Genomic DNA, 12739 nt, shown 5'->3' on the forward strand with positions numbered 1-12739 from the left:
GTTATAGATAGTGAAACCCTTTACCTTCCACCCCTCCACGGGATTTCATGCCCTGTATGGAGATGACTTGGCTTTTGCTTACCTGTAATTAGATGAGTTTCACTCAGTTACTTTCAATCCCCAAAATCACGTTCTCAGGACAGCCGACGGTGGGCTTCGAACTGCGAATCAATCGTACTCCCACATTAATTTAAATTGTGATGCATTTACGTACATTTTGTACCGTCACAGTGTTGATGACGAAAGACGGTCCAGTAAAACGGCTAGCTATTCTCAGAGATTCGGCTTCAATTCTTCCTGTCCTCTCCGCCAATTATTTCACTTCGACACGTCCTGTGCAGTTTTACGAGCGGGTGCCCTTCATGGCACTTGAACAATGTGTTCAACTATTGCGCCCTTCTCCGGTGGTTGATAGTGTGTTGTATTGTATCCGGATGAAGAGGAGAAACACCCAACTGCCGAATAGGGGGAGATAACCTTACGTCAGGAATCCAACCCACATCACTCTGAAACGATGACAGATCACTGACCATTCACCCAACAAGGCGCTCATGTATTAAAATAGCTATGCGCTAGTGGATTACTTGAAAGTACGAGCAATTGCAGAGGATAAAACTATATTTTTGTTTGTTTTTTAGAGTTTCATTGGTTTCCAACGTTGCAGCTATTGAGCATTCCGGAGGCGAGTGGGTTCGAACCCCACCGTCGCCTGCCCTAAGAAAGATATTCAGTGGTTTCCAATTTTCACTTCCAGGATAGCTGGTATTCATAGGCCACAGGCGATTTCTTCCACCTGTTTACCCATTTCATTCAATATCGTCCATTTCATCTGCATCAGGTTGGCGTCAGGAAGGGCATCCGGCCGTAAAACATTCCATAAAATATGATCGCACCTCATTCCCGACCCCGTATAAGAAACGGTAGAAAGGGATAGACAAAGGTACGTTTTCCCTAAATTTATAAGATATTTTGTCTGTTCGAAACACATCGCAGCACGATTCGGGTCGTTAAATGGCGATACTGACATAAGACCACAAGGTGGGTGGCGAGTTTATCACGGGGCTGCGTCGGAAACATAGACAAGAAGTATCTTCTCGAAATGAGGAGCTGTAGAAGATATTAGCGGTCAGCAGGCCGTATATGAGCAGTGGACTATTCTGAGAACTCTAGACTGGCTATGAAAATTTAAACATAAGAGTTTCATTTTTGGTCCGTATTGAACTGAGAATGGAAGATAGGAAAAACTAGAAAGGGTCCACCTTTTCAATACAAAAATGTTATAGTTTATTTATAACATGTATTTGCACTTGGGACTAGTTTCGACGCTGTGTTGGCTTCATCATCAGCCAAAAAATGGGAAAATAGGCCAGTGTGTAGGCATTCATATTACACAAGGTGTTACATTAAACAATACAAATCTTGCAAGGAGATAAAAACATGGATGAATATAGAAACAAATGAATCGTTGAGAAAGCAAAAGTTATACATGTTAAAAAAAAACCTTAACCACACATCTTGCAGTGCGAAAATATTCTTCTTGAATGATTCCTGAGTATAAAACACACGCGCACACATTTCTGATGAAATGATGACAACATGTCATGGACGAAGCATATTACGAACACCACCCAGGAAAATTCTCCGCATTGCACATGCCACGCGGGTATAAATGCATATTTCCTGAAAATCTTTAGAAAATGTTGGTAGAAATTCTAGTTTTCCCTCATTTCGGTTATTTTGATCCGATTTATAGAAACTCTGGACGAAAGATATTCGGCAGATTGCAGCGTGGTCAAATTGCAAGGCCGCGGCTAGAAATCCGTCACTATGCCATCTCCACAAAGTAATTTATTTACCTTACTTATTATTTCAAGTACCTTTCATCCTATCACAGTCTTAAAACCAGATCTAATAATAATTCAATGCTTGGCTTACCTATCCATACAACTGCCACTTACTATAGCTCATTCACAGTACTTGCTTGCCTTCCTGAACGTATTAGAGGGATAAGTGCTATTCGGACTTTCAAAGAAGTTCTTTGGAGACATCTATGCCCCAATAAGCATCCTATGTAAACTTTATGCTGCTACTCACAACCACTCTATTGTCACGGATGCTCTGATACAAGAATGATTTAAAATTCTTAATCTTTTTTAAATCCTATTAAATTTTATGCACAACCTATTTTTTGATATATGATATTATCTCTTATTATATTTAACAATTGTAATACAATGTAATATACGTATCATTATTATTATTATTATTGTCCTCCTCTGTGGTGTAGTGGTTTTCGTGATTAGCTGCCACAACTGGAGGCACGGGTTCGATTCCCGGCTCTGTCACGAAATTTGATAAGTAGTACGAGTGCTTGAAGGAAGTCCACTCAGCCTCGGGAGGTCATCTGAGTAAGAGGGAGGTTCTATTCCCACGTCAGCCATCCTGGAAGTGTTTTTCCATGGATTCCCACTTCTCCTTCAGGCAAATGCTCGGATGGTACCTAACTTATGGCCACGGCCGCTTCCTTCCCTCTTTCTTGTCTATCCTTTCTAAACATTCCCCCCGCAACAAGGCCGGTGTTCAGTATAGCAGGTGAGACCGCGTGGGCGAGGTACTGGTCCTTCTTCCTTAGTTATATCCCTCGACCCAAAGTCTCACGCTCCAGGGCACTGCCCTTGAGGCGGTAGAGGTGGGATCCCTCGCTGAGTCCGAGGGAAAAACCAACCCTGGAGGGTAAACAGACTAAGAAAGAAAGAAAGAAAGAAAGAAAGAAAGAAAGAAAGAAAGAAAGAAAGAAAGAAAGAGAATTATGATTATTTCCCAGCGTTGTGGTGTAGAAGTAGCGTGTTTGTCTTTTATTCCAACGCCCTGATTTCGTTTTGCGGCCAGTTCACTTGATGTTCACAAGCTGTTAATTACATGAAGAAAGCGCACTGTCAGGAGATGGCGCTACTGTAGATGGTCATGGTTACAGTGGTGCTGGGTAACTGATGAGTCTACTTCCAGACAGACCAAAACATATCCATGTTAAGAATAAAACAAATAATAAATAAATAAAAAATACGCTCGTGTGAGATGACATGGTTGTGATCAGACTTAATTGTACGCAGCCATTCTTGTTTAGGGAAGAGTTAGGACTTGGAAGAAGACGTTCGTGGTCTTAACTAAAGTACAGCTCCAAGCAGGTGGGTCCTAACCCACCATCTCCCGAATGTAAGCTCATAACAATGCAGCCCGCTGACTCACTCGGTTTTACGTAAACTATACATCAAGGAATTACCCTGCCACCGGTAACTCTAATATAGAACAATTTATAGCACCTCTCCAGACTTAAGACAAGGTTAGCTGAGCGACAGAATTACCCTGAAATACAGAAATATCTCGTGAAGATCGTGAGATGATCAGAAGTGACAGGCATGTCCTGCAATTTGAACGAAATACTCGATTGTTGATACTGGTTGAGACACCTCCAAAAGTCCTCTGTCCGCCTAAATAACGGGCGGTCCTCGTAGGGGGCCATGCTCCAGATGTCCCGTACTTTGAACATCGAGAGTGTTTCCACCTCTGATACGTACCAAGAGCTTTTCTTCTTTGTTTCAAAGAGGCCGGATTTCTTCACTCCTTGCTTTCTTTATCTTTATTATTCTTTATTTTATTATTTGCTGTTCCTAACGAATAAGACGTGTAATAGCAGTCCAAGTCCACCGCATGTCCGTGTCAAACTCTCAGCTGTGAGATATATAATGTTCTATTGTCTTGATTAAGTCTGAGCTGTTCATTTCTGCAAATGTTTCCTCAATGTCACGCAGAAATTTTTATGAAATTGCTGAAAATGACAAAAACTGTTGACACCACTTCAGTGAAATGAGAAATATATTGAAATTCAAAGAACTGGTATGATTAATTAAATAAACTAAGTTTTTCGCTGTTCGTTTTACGTCGCACCGACAGAGGCGGGTGACGATGGGATAGAAGATGGCAATCAACAGTGGCCTTAAGATAGACTACGCCGGAGCATTTGCCTGGTGTAAAATGGGAAATCAGCGGGGTTCCAACCCATTGTCTCCCGCTCAGTATCAGTCTGTGTTGAGGCACTAAACTGCACTATCATATAATTTTGAAACGAAGTTTATAACTTGTAGAATACGAGCCCGTGACAACCCTGGCAAAGACCCAGTTATAGGGTGGGAAGTAAACGGGGCTGGGATAGTAGAACACTGCGGGGCTGCAGGTCTTTTGGTCAGGGAGGTATCGGAAATAAGTGAATATACGTGCACGATGCGATGAGAACACGTCCTATGGAAATAAAGAGGCTGACAGCAGCAGTCGTATTTCTGTACCGCCGTAGATTTTGTCGCCCGTCTTTGTTCCTTGTTTTATGGAGTTGGAAATAGCAGATCATGTGCTCGTGTCTACACAGAGGGAGATCATTTCTGTTCTTATTCTAAACGGTCGGTTTCTCAGTCACAGGCAAAGAAAACACACAGCATGTAACGGATTTCAAAGAGAGCGGTACTTGTTTTATAGCCAACTTCCTCTTACAATAGAGGTTTGAGAATGCCAACATCTTCGATACTCCACACATCTGTGAATGTAGACGACTGAATTGTAAGCCTCAGTAAACGACCTTCATCTTTAAATCGATAATATAAAGATAATTATTAATCTTATACCTCTATTATATAAAGCCACAAGTCTAACTGACTCGCTCACTGACATTAATGTCCACCCACTTGAAATTCGGCAAACTAATAGCAATTAGGTTTTATGCTGAGGAGAAATTCCAGAACGTTCAAATTTCAAATTCTTAAAACCCCTCAAAGGAAAACGGCGGACGCAAATTTCCAGGTGCGCAAGAAAATTGAAAATGAGCAAAATTATAGCTTTCAGCCTGTACCCGACGGAGAAATTCCATAAAGGTGCAATGCTCAACAGTTTACCTCCGAGAAACTCGAAATGTTGCGGCAGTTTTCATCACGGTGCAGGCCATCGTTTCGAAGTATTTTGTGGCTACATGGTAGGTCGTATCACTCTTTAAGCTCTTTGAAGAGAGCTACATCTTTGGTCCTATGGCTTTTCGTCGTATGTCCGTCGGTTATACACTGAGTGGCCAAACGTCACGGGAACGGGTGTGCCGTGTGTGGCTAGCTGCGGAGTAGTTGAACAGTCTGTCACAGGCACCAGTGTCGTGAAGAGTCGTGAGTTAACAGACTTTCAACGTGGGGTGATCATCGGCACACGACGCATGGGTCATAGCATTGCGGGGATTACACTCTAATTCTGGTTTCTGAGATCAGCAATGTCGATGGTTGATCTTCAATATCGCAGAGAGAATGTTACCACCCGCGTAAACCGCCACACACGAAGACCACAGGTGTTTAACGAACGGACATCACGTCGCTTCCGCAGAACCATACTGGGCGCTTGACGGACTACTGTGGGTCACACCACCGCCTAATTGAATGTTGGAAGTCAGAAGCCCATTTCCACCAGGACTGTAGGGAGGCAACTGCACCGCACGACCAACTCCTGTCCCTTTGCTGACACCTCAACACAGAGCTCAACGACGAGCATGGGCCCGCGAACATCGCCAATGCACCATGGAACAGTAGCGGCGTGTGGTATGGTCCGATGAATCCCGGTTCCACTTGTATCGAGCTGATGGGCGCGTGAGAGCGTGGCGTATGCCCCATGAAGCTATGGATCCTGCGTTTCAACAAGGTTGTGTCCAGGTGGGAGGTGGCTCAGTTCTGGTCTGGACGACGTTCTCATGGTCGCAATTAAACCCCATTGTCCGGCTGCAGGCAGCGCTGATAGGATATTCGTTCAGACCATCTGAATCTCTTTCTGGTCCTGGAGTACTCTGATTGAGATGCCATGTTTCAACAGGACAATGTGCCTTGTCAACGCTCTGTAGTGGCACGCAGGTGGTTGGAGGAGTACTCCAGTGAAGTTACGACCATGGATTGGCTCTCCAGATCTCCCGATCTTAATCCAATCGAGCATTTATGGGATGCTGTCGATGCTGGTGTACACTCTACGAACCCCGCACCAACTACACAGGACCAATTGTGGCTAGCAGAGCAAGATGCGTGGGTTCAGATCCCTCCAGAGCGATTCCAACTCGTTATTAACATCACATTCGGTGTTTTCGCATGACATTTGGCCACTCAGAGTACCTTAGACTGGGGTGTATTTTTAGATCTTATGAAGATTTTAATTTTCCCACACTGTTCGGCACCCTTACACGACAGATAGAATAATGAAAGTTGACAGACGTCTTGGCAGGTGCATCGGCGATACGCAGCCAAATTCGACGATTCCAGCTCGGTCGCGTGTACGGCAAATCTAACATAATATGTGAGAAACTTAATGAAATAAAATTGATCTAAATTTCTAGCTGAATCTAAGGTACATCCGATCGAGATACTACAACACGTAGGTCCATCGTAGGCATGTTTGCGAAATTTAACCTACCCTAAGGTCGGGATAAAAACTTAAGAACATGTGAAAAACGTTAAGTGCGGCTAGTATCCAGTATTCGGGAGATAGTGGGTTCGAACCCCACTCTCGGCAGGCCTGAAGATGATTTTTCTGTGGTTTCCCATTTTCACACAAAGCAAATTCTAGGGCTGTACCTTAATTAAAGCCACGGCCGCTTTCCTCCCACTCCTAGTCCTTTCCTGTCCCATCGTCAACCTAAGACCTATCTTTGACGGTTCTACGTAAAGTCACTTGTAAAAAATAATAATAAAAATAGTAAAGCAATCTTCCCAAGGTCCAAAAATCCGGATATATCTATCTATGGTAAGATCGAAGAGAATCCGATAATATGTCACAGGACCAGCTTCGATAAGTCTGCCAACTTTGAAGAATGTAGGTGACATTGGTTAACATCCACTTGTATTGCTGGGTGACTGGGGGATTGAGGGCGGAGCTGCCAACGAGTAGAATCGAGTATTAACTTCGAAATCGCCCCCAATGAAATAATTTTGAGCTCGACAGAGGTCCCTGGCCTTCTGACCCTAACTTGGCCCAATCCCTTACTCTTTCTCCCTGTTAATACTGAAGGTATATTCTGACTGTTGGGTCCGATTCAGTGTTGCCAACCATACATTTTAGGGACCCTGCTGTCTTACAGTTACTGTTAATCTGACAGGTTGGCACTATGCAGTCATGGTTTATTTTGTGACTTGCCGTATTGTTATAATCACTTCTTTCTCTGTGGGACTGTAAATCTGTTTGGCTAATACCAGGTAAGTATAACTGCGGCAGGTTCGAATAGTGCATTTGGTGTGAAATTACGAACGCAGCATTTTAGTAATCACGATCATAGTTCGCCTAATACTTACGTATAGAATTTGATTAAAATGTTTAAGTAGCAAGAAAAAATCTGCAACAACTCGTCCGAAAAGGAAAGCAACATTATCACCTGTATAAAGATCAGTTCATTTCAAATGGAAGGAAATTTCGGTATGAACCTAACTTAAGCTAACCGTTCTTGTCACGACTTCGACACGGTTTGCCTTTGTGTACTCTTATCGACATGTACTGCCTGTGTGTGTTAACACAGCGTGGTTTCTCTTCAGTCCTACAAGTGATAGCAAACTTCAAGAAGGGAGCTGAAGTATTTACACAAGGCAAACACCGAAGAATATGGTTAATACATTATAACATTAAGGGTGAGCATTTCCTTAATTCCTCAGTGAGCTTGAAAATGGACTTTATTATGAATATCTTGATTGTTCATTTATTATCACTTAGTTGGGTAAGGGTATCTCCCAGTGGCGGTTCGTGCATGAAGGGCTTTTGGGCGCCGCCCCACCGCCTTTACTAAAACACGTAACATAATTTCACTCCGTAGCTGATTATATAACGAGATGGACAATGTAGCAAAGTCTAACTTATGGTAGTGTGTTATTCAGTTATACAATGTTATCTTTATTGTTTTGGCTGTAAACGTTTCACAGTTTTATTTTCAAAGACATGGCATCCGTTCAGCAAGCACGATGTTTTCTCTTTAGTCCAGCACAATGTTTTCTCTTTAGACATTAGGCGGTCGGGTGCTGGCAGGAGAGCCCTCAGTAAGCTCCTAGAGTTTGACAAGGGTGAGGGGTGCGGGAGGAGCCTTGGAAGACGATATGGGCTTGTCAGGGGAAGGAAGAGTGCAGGCGGGGTGTATGCTTAGAGCATTTAATACTTGGTCTGTCCGGCAGAGCCCGTAGCAACGTCGCCAACCACTTTACAATGTACCTAGGCCTTTTCTCACACGTCTTACGTTAACTGTTGTTAGAGGTTAATTCTAAAACTGTTTACAAAACAATGGATTCCATTAGACTGGCTATTTAAACAATTCAGTTCTAAAAATAAGCTAAAATAAAGATTTAAAACCTAATCATAAGGTGACGGCACTATTTGTACGTTGGTCACATTGCTTTGAGATTTGAGGAAGCCGAAAGGAATTCTGGCGTGCATTGTTTATTTGTTCTCGTGAATGTCATTGTCGTTTGTGATCAGTGAAACAGGAGTAGCCGTGATTGCAGTAGCTGTGTGTGTGTGTTTAAATGCCATTGTAGTGTAGTGTTGCTGTGCAACTGTTCAGTAGATAAAACTACGGTACCATAATAGTTTAAATAACATTGTAAATTCTACCTTCAGTTTTAAGTGTCGTTTTAATATCTTCATTCGTGTGTTTAGTACTTACCTGCCCATTTGAAAACTAAATGTTACAGTCTTAATTTAGGAAGACAAGGAAGATGAATTCTGTAAATAGTATTTTAAGTAGTGACGGAAATTTAAGTTTTGAACATAGGATAGAATTAAAGAAATTAGGGCCTCCTCGACCGAATTTAAATATTGCACAAGAACAGAAGGGTTACAAGAACAAAAATGCATATACTAGGAAAATCACTCCGTCACTTTATAAGCAGGCTGATTGGCTGTGCGGATGTGAGATAAGGAATGCGTTCTTCTGTTACTCTTGTTTAGCAATGAATGTCGTTGACGCTCCATGGACATCAGTCGGGGTATCAGACATAAAACACCTAGGTGAAAAAGTGAAAAAGCATAAAATGAGCAAGAAACATATAAACGCTGGTATTGAATTTGCTATGCTTGGTAGAGTAGATATTCGATGCCAATTAGACAGTGCATACAGACTTAAAATTAAACAATCAAATGAACAGGTTACAAAGAATCGATACATTCTTAGTAAATTAATTGATGCTATTAAGTTCTGTGGGAAATTTGAACTAGCGCTCAGGGGCCACGATGAGACATACACGTCTGATAACCCAGGCATTTTTCGAGGTTTAGTCAATTTAATGTCAGAGCTAGACAGCACACTGAAAGAATATATCGAAAGAGCAAATAACAGAGTATTTGTTGGGTTATCTAATACCACACAGAACGAGCTTCTGAATTTAATCTATGCCGTGTGTCGTCAAATGATTTCGGAAGAAATCTCTCAAACAAATTTTGTGGCAATTCAAGTTGATGAAACCACCGATTGTTCCACCTTATCTCAACTCGTTTTTGTTGTACGGTACGAGCTGGGTAGCAAAATAAATGAAAGATTCATTAGTTTTGTGTCGCCTGATAATCACTCAGCAGAAGGCATTACCTCTGCAGTATTCCGGGAGTTGGAAAAACTTAAGCTGGACCAAACTCCGGACAAAGTCATTGCGCAGACGTAAGACGGCCATTCAGTAATGAGTGGAAGGCAGACTGGCGTTCAAGCAAGGGTCAAGGTCGTTTACAAAAACGCTCATTTTGTGCACTGCTACGCGCAACAATTAAATTTAATTGTTGAGCGATATGCTACTCAGAATAAGCAGGTCAGGATCTTTTTTAGTAATTTACAAGGGTTTTCATCATTTTTTTCAAAATCTGCGAAACGAACTGCTGTTTTGGACGAAGTGGTAAAAAGGCGCATCCCAAAAAATGCCGCCACAAGGTGGAACTTCAAGGCACGATGTGTAAGTACGGATTTTATGTACAGAAATGAAATATCGGAGTGTCTCGAGAAGATCGCCGATGACAATAATGACTATTCGACAGTGAGAAAAGCTGTAGGCCTAAGGAATCTACTGAAGGATCCCGATTTTCTATTCTGGCTAGAGCTATTCTCTAAAGTTATGCCTCACTGTGACTTTCTATTCAACGAGCTTCAGCACCGCGAAATTGATAGTATAAAAGGTCAAAAAAGTATATCTGATTTCAAGTTATCGGTGCAACGAGTCAGAAACTCTCCCGATTACGACCATCACTGGCTTAATGGCACAGACACCACCGATGGAAATCCAGGAGGCTCAAGTCAGAAACGCGCACGGTTTGAAGATAATAGAAAGATTGCAGCGAGAGAAGTGTGCGGTGTTATTTTATCCGGGATAGAGGACCGTTTTTTGTTCAGTAACCATCTGTCTGTTGCCAAACTTTTCCAGCCTAGTTTATTTCCGAGGTATAGGATACTGTTCCCGCAAACTGAATTTGAAATTGCTGCTAGATTATTTCCTATTAACCAAATTGAACTAAGGCATGAACTCTCAGTTTTATACGGCAGAAGTGGTTTTGCTAACGCTTCAGGTGCCCTAACTCTTCTGACATGCATTTGTGATAACAACCTGGAAGTACTTCTTCCCGAGTCAATTAAGTTATTACGAATTATTTGTACAATTCCCATGACAACGTCAGAAAATGAAAGGTGCTTCTCTACGCTGAAAAGGATTAAGTCGTTCACTAGGAATACCATGGAGGAAGACCGACTTAACGCGCTTGCTATGTGCTCCATCGAGAAACAGCTGTTGGCAGTTCCTAAGTTCAACGAACGTGTCATCAACCACTTCGCAGAACAGAAGGAGAGGAGAATGGATTTTGTATACAAGCAAGTCAGCTAAGGTATCATTACCTACTTTCTTGTATTATTTTCATGTGTATCTTCATCCCGTCATTATCATCATCATCAAAGTACGAACTGTATACTTATAATAATAATTGACTGACATTTCGTAATCTACTAGAATTGTTTTTCGGATACAGTTGTTGAGTTTTCTTGTTAGTGGTGTTCGCTTAGATGTCTTCACACTTCACTTCACTTCACTTCACTTCACTTCACTTCACTTCACTTCACTTCACTTCACTTCACTTCCCTACATGTGTTGTAATATATTAGCCTATGTTTTTTTTTTGAACCTCAACCTGAAAAGTATATCGAGTCATGAATTTAGTAGTTTTGTGAACATATGTATATGTTTATTGTCGATGTTTTAAGGATATGTAGATTGTAATGCTTCCGGATTTGCGATGCTTTATGTTTCTACTTTTTTCCGCTTCGCGATATTATCTGATTTTCGCTACGTGATCGTTCTGCCTCGGAAGAAGATACATACAGTATTTAGCCAGTGTCATCGGATTATTGTCCGACTCATTGGCTGAATGGTCAGCGTACTGGCCTTCGGTTCAGAGGGTCCCGGGTTCGATTCCCGGCCAGGTCGGGGATTTTAACCTTCATTGGTTAATTCCAATGGCCCGGGGGCTGGGAGTTTGTGATGTCCCCAACATCCCTGCAACTCACACACCACACATATCACTATCCTCCACCACAATAACACGCAGTTAGCTACAAATGGCAGATGCCGCCCACCCTCATCGGAGGGTCTGCCTTACAAGGGCTGCACTCGGCTAGAAATAGCCACACGAAATGATTAAATTATTATCGGATTATTATTATTATTATTATTATTATTATTATTATTATTATTATTATTATTATTATTATTATTATTATTATTATTATTATTATTATTATTATTATTATTATTATTATATTTCATCTACAATTATCGTGGTGCTGGACAGTTAAAACTGGGCCGTTGGAGGGGGGGGGGGAGGAGATGACGGCACAGCCCTGCCAGAGTAAAATGTCACGAACCGCCACTGGTATCTCCATTATTGATACTTATATTGAGGTTAGTTTGTTGATGGTTACATCTCGTGATTTCAATATGTAACTATTCAAGTTGGCAGTAGTGATAAGCCATAAAAAAGGAAAATAGGGCGCCTTTTAGTGTACAGCCTTACATGACAATTTGAAGGTGATCAAATACGTCAGCATCATGTCCGTAAATTTAATGGTCCGGAAAAGAACTCCTGGGGAACAAAATTTCGGCACCTCGGCGTCTCAGAAAACATTAAAATTACACTACTTAGTGGGCCGTACACACCATACATACAATTATTAAATGGCTTTTGCTCGGAGAAGGCATTACGACCTGATGGTCTCTCAGAACAGAGTTACCAGTATTGGTGGCTTGCCAAAACACACACCTGCACTCAGCGAGACACCAGTGAACAAGCTTGTAGTTTTACGGGACGGTTAATAGCCACGATACATCCGAACCATAGAGACGTTTCTAGTCTTCCCAAAAGTCGTACACAGAATTGAAGACGCAGCCAAATACGGTGAAGTCACAATAAGCTGCCGAGCGAGTTGGTTAAGTGATGGCGGCTCTTCATGTCGATCATAGAATACATACAGTTATTTTCTTATTATTCGGACCTTTTTCCCGCACTTGTGCAGTCGCGGGTGCCACTGTGTAGCATATGTTACTTAGGTCCTGTTTTACGCCGGGATGCCCTTCCTAACGACAACGCTCCGTGGAGAGATGTAATCACTATTGTTTGTTTCTGTGGTGGTTGATTGTCTGCTGTGTGGTCTGAATATGAAGGGGAGTTTGTTGGG

The sequence above is a fragment of the Anabrus simplex genome, chromosome 3, assembly GCF_040414725.1.
Source record: "Anabrus simplex isolate iqAnaSimp1 chromosome 3, ASM4041472v1, whole genome shotgun sequence".
In the NCBI taxonomy this organism is placed as follows: domain Eukaryota; kingdom Metazoa; phylum Arthropoda; class Insecta; order Orthoptera; family Tettigoniidae; genus Anabrus; species Anabrus simplex.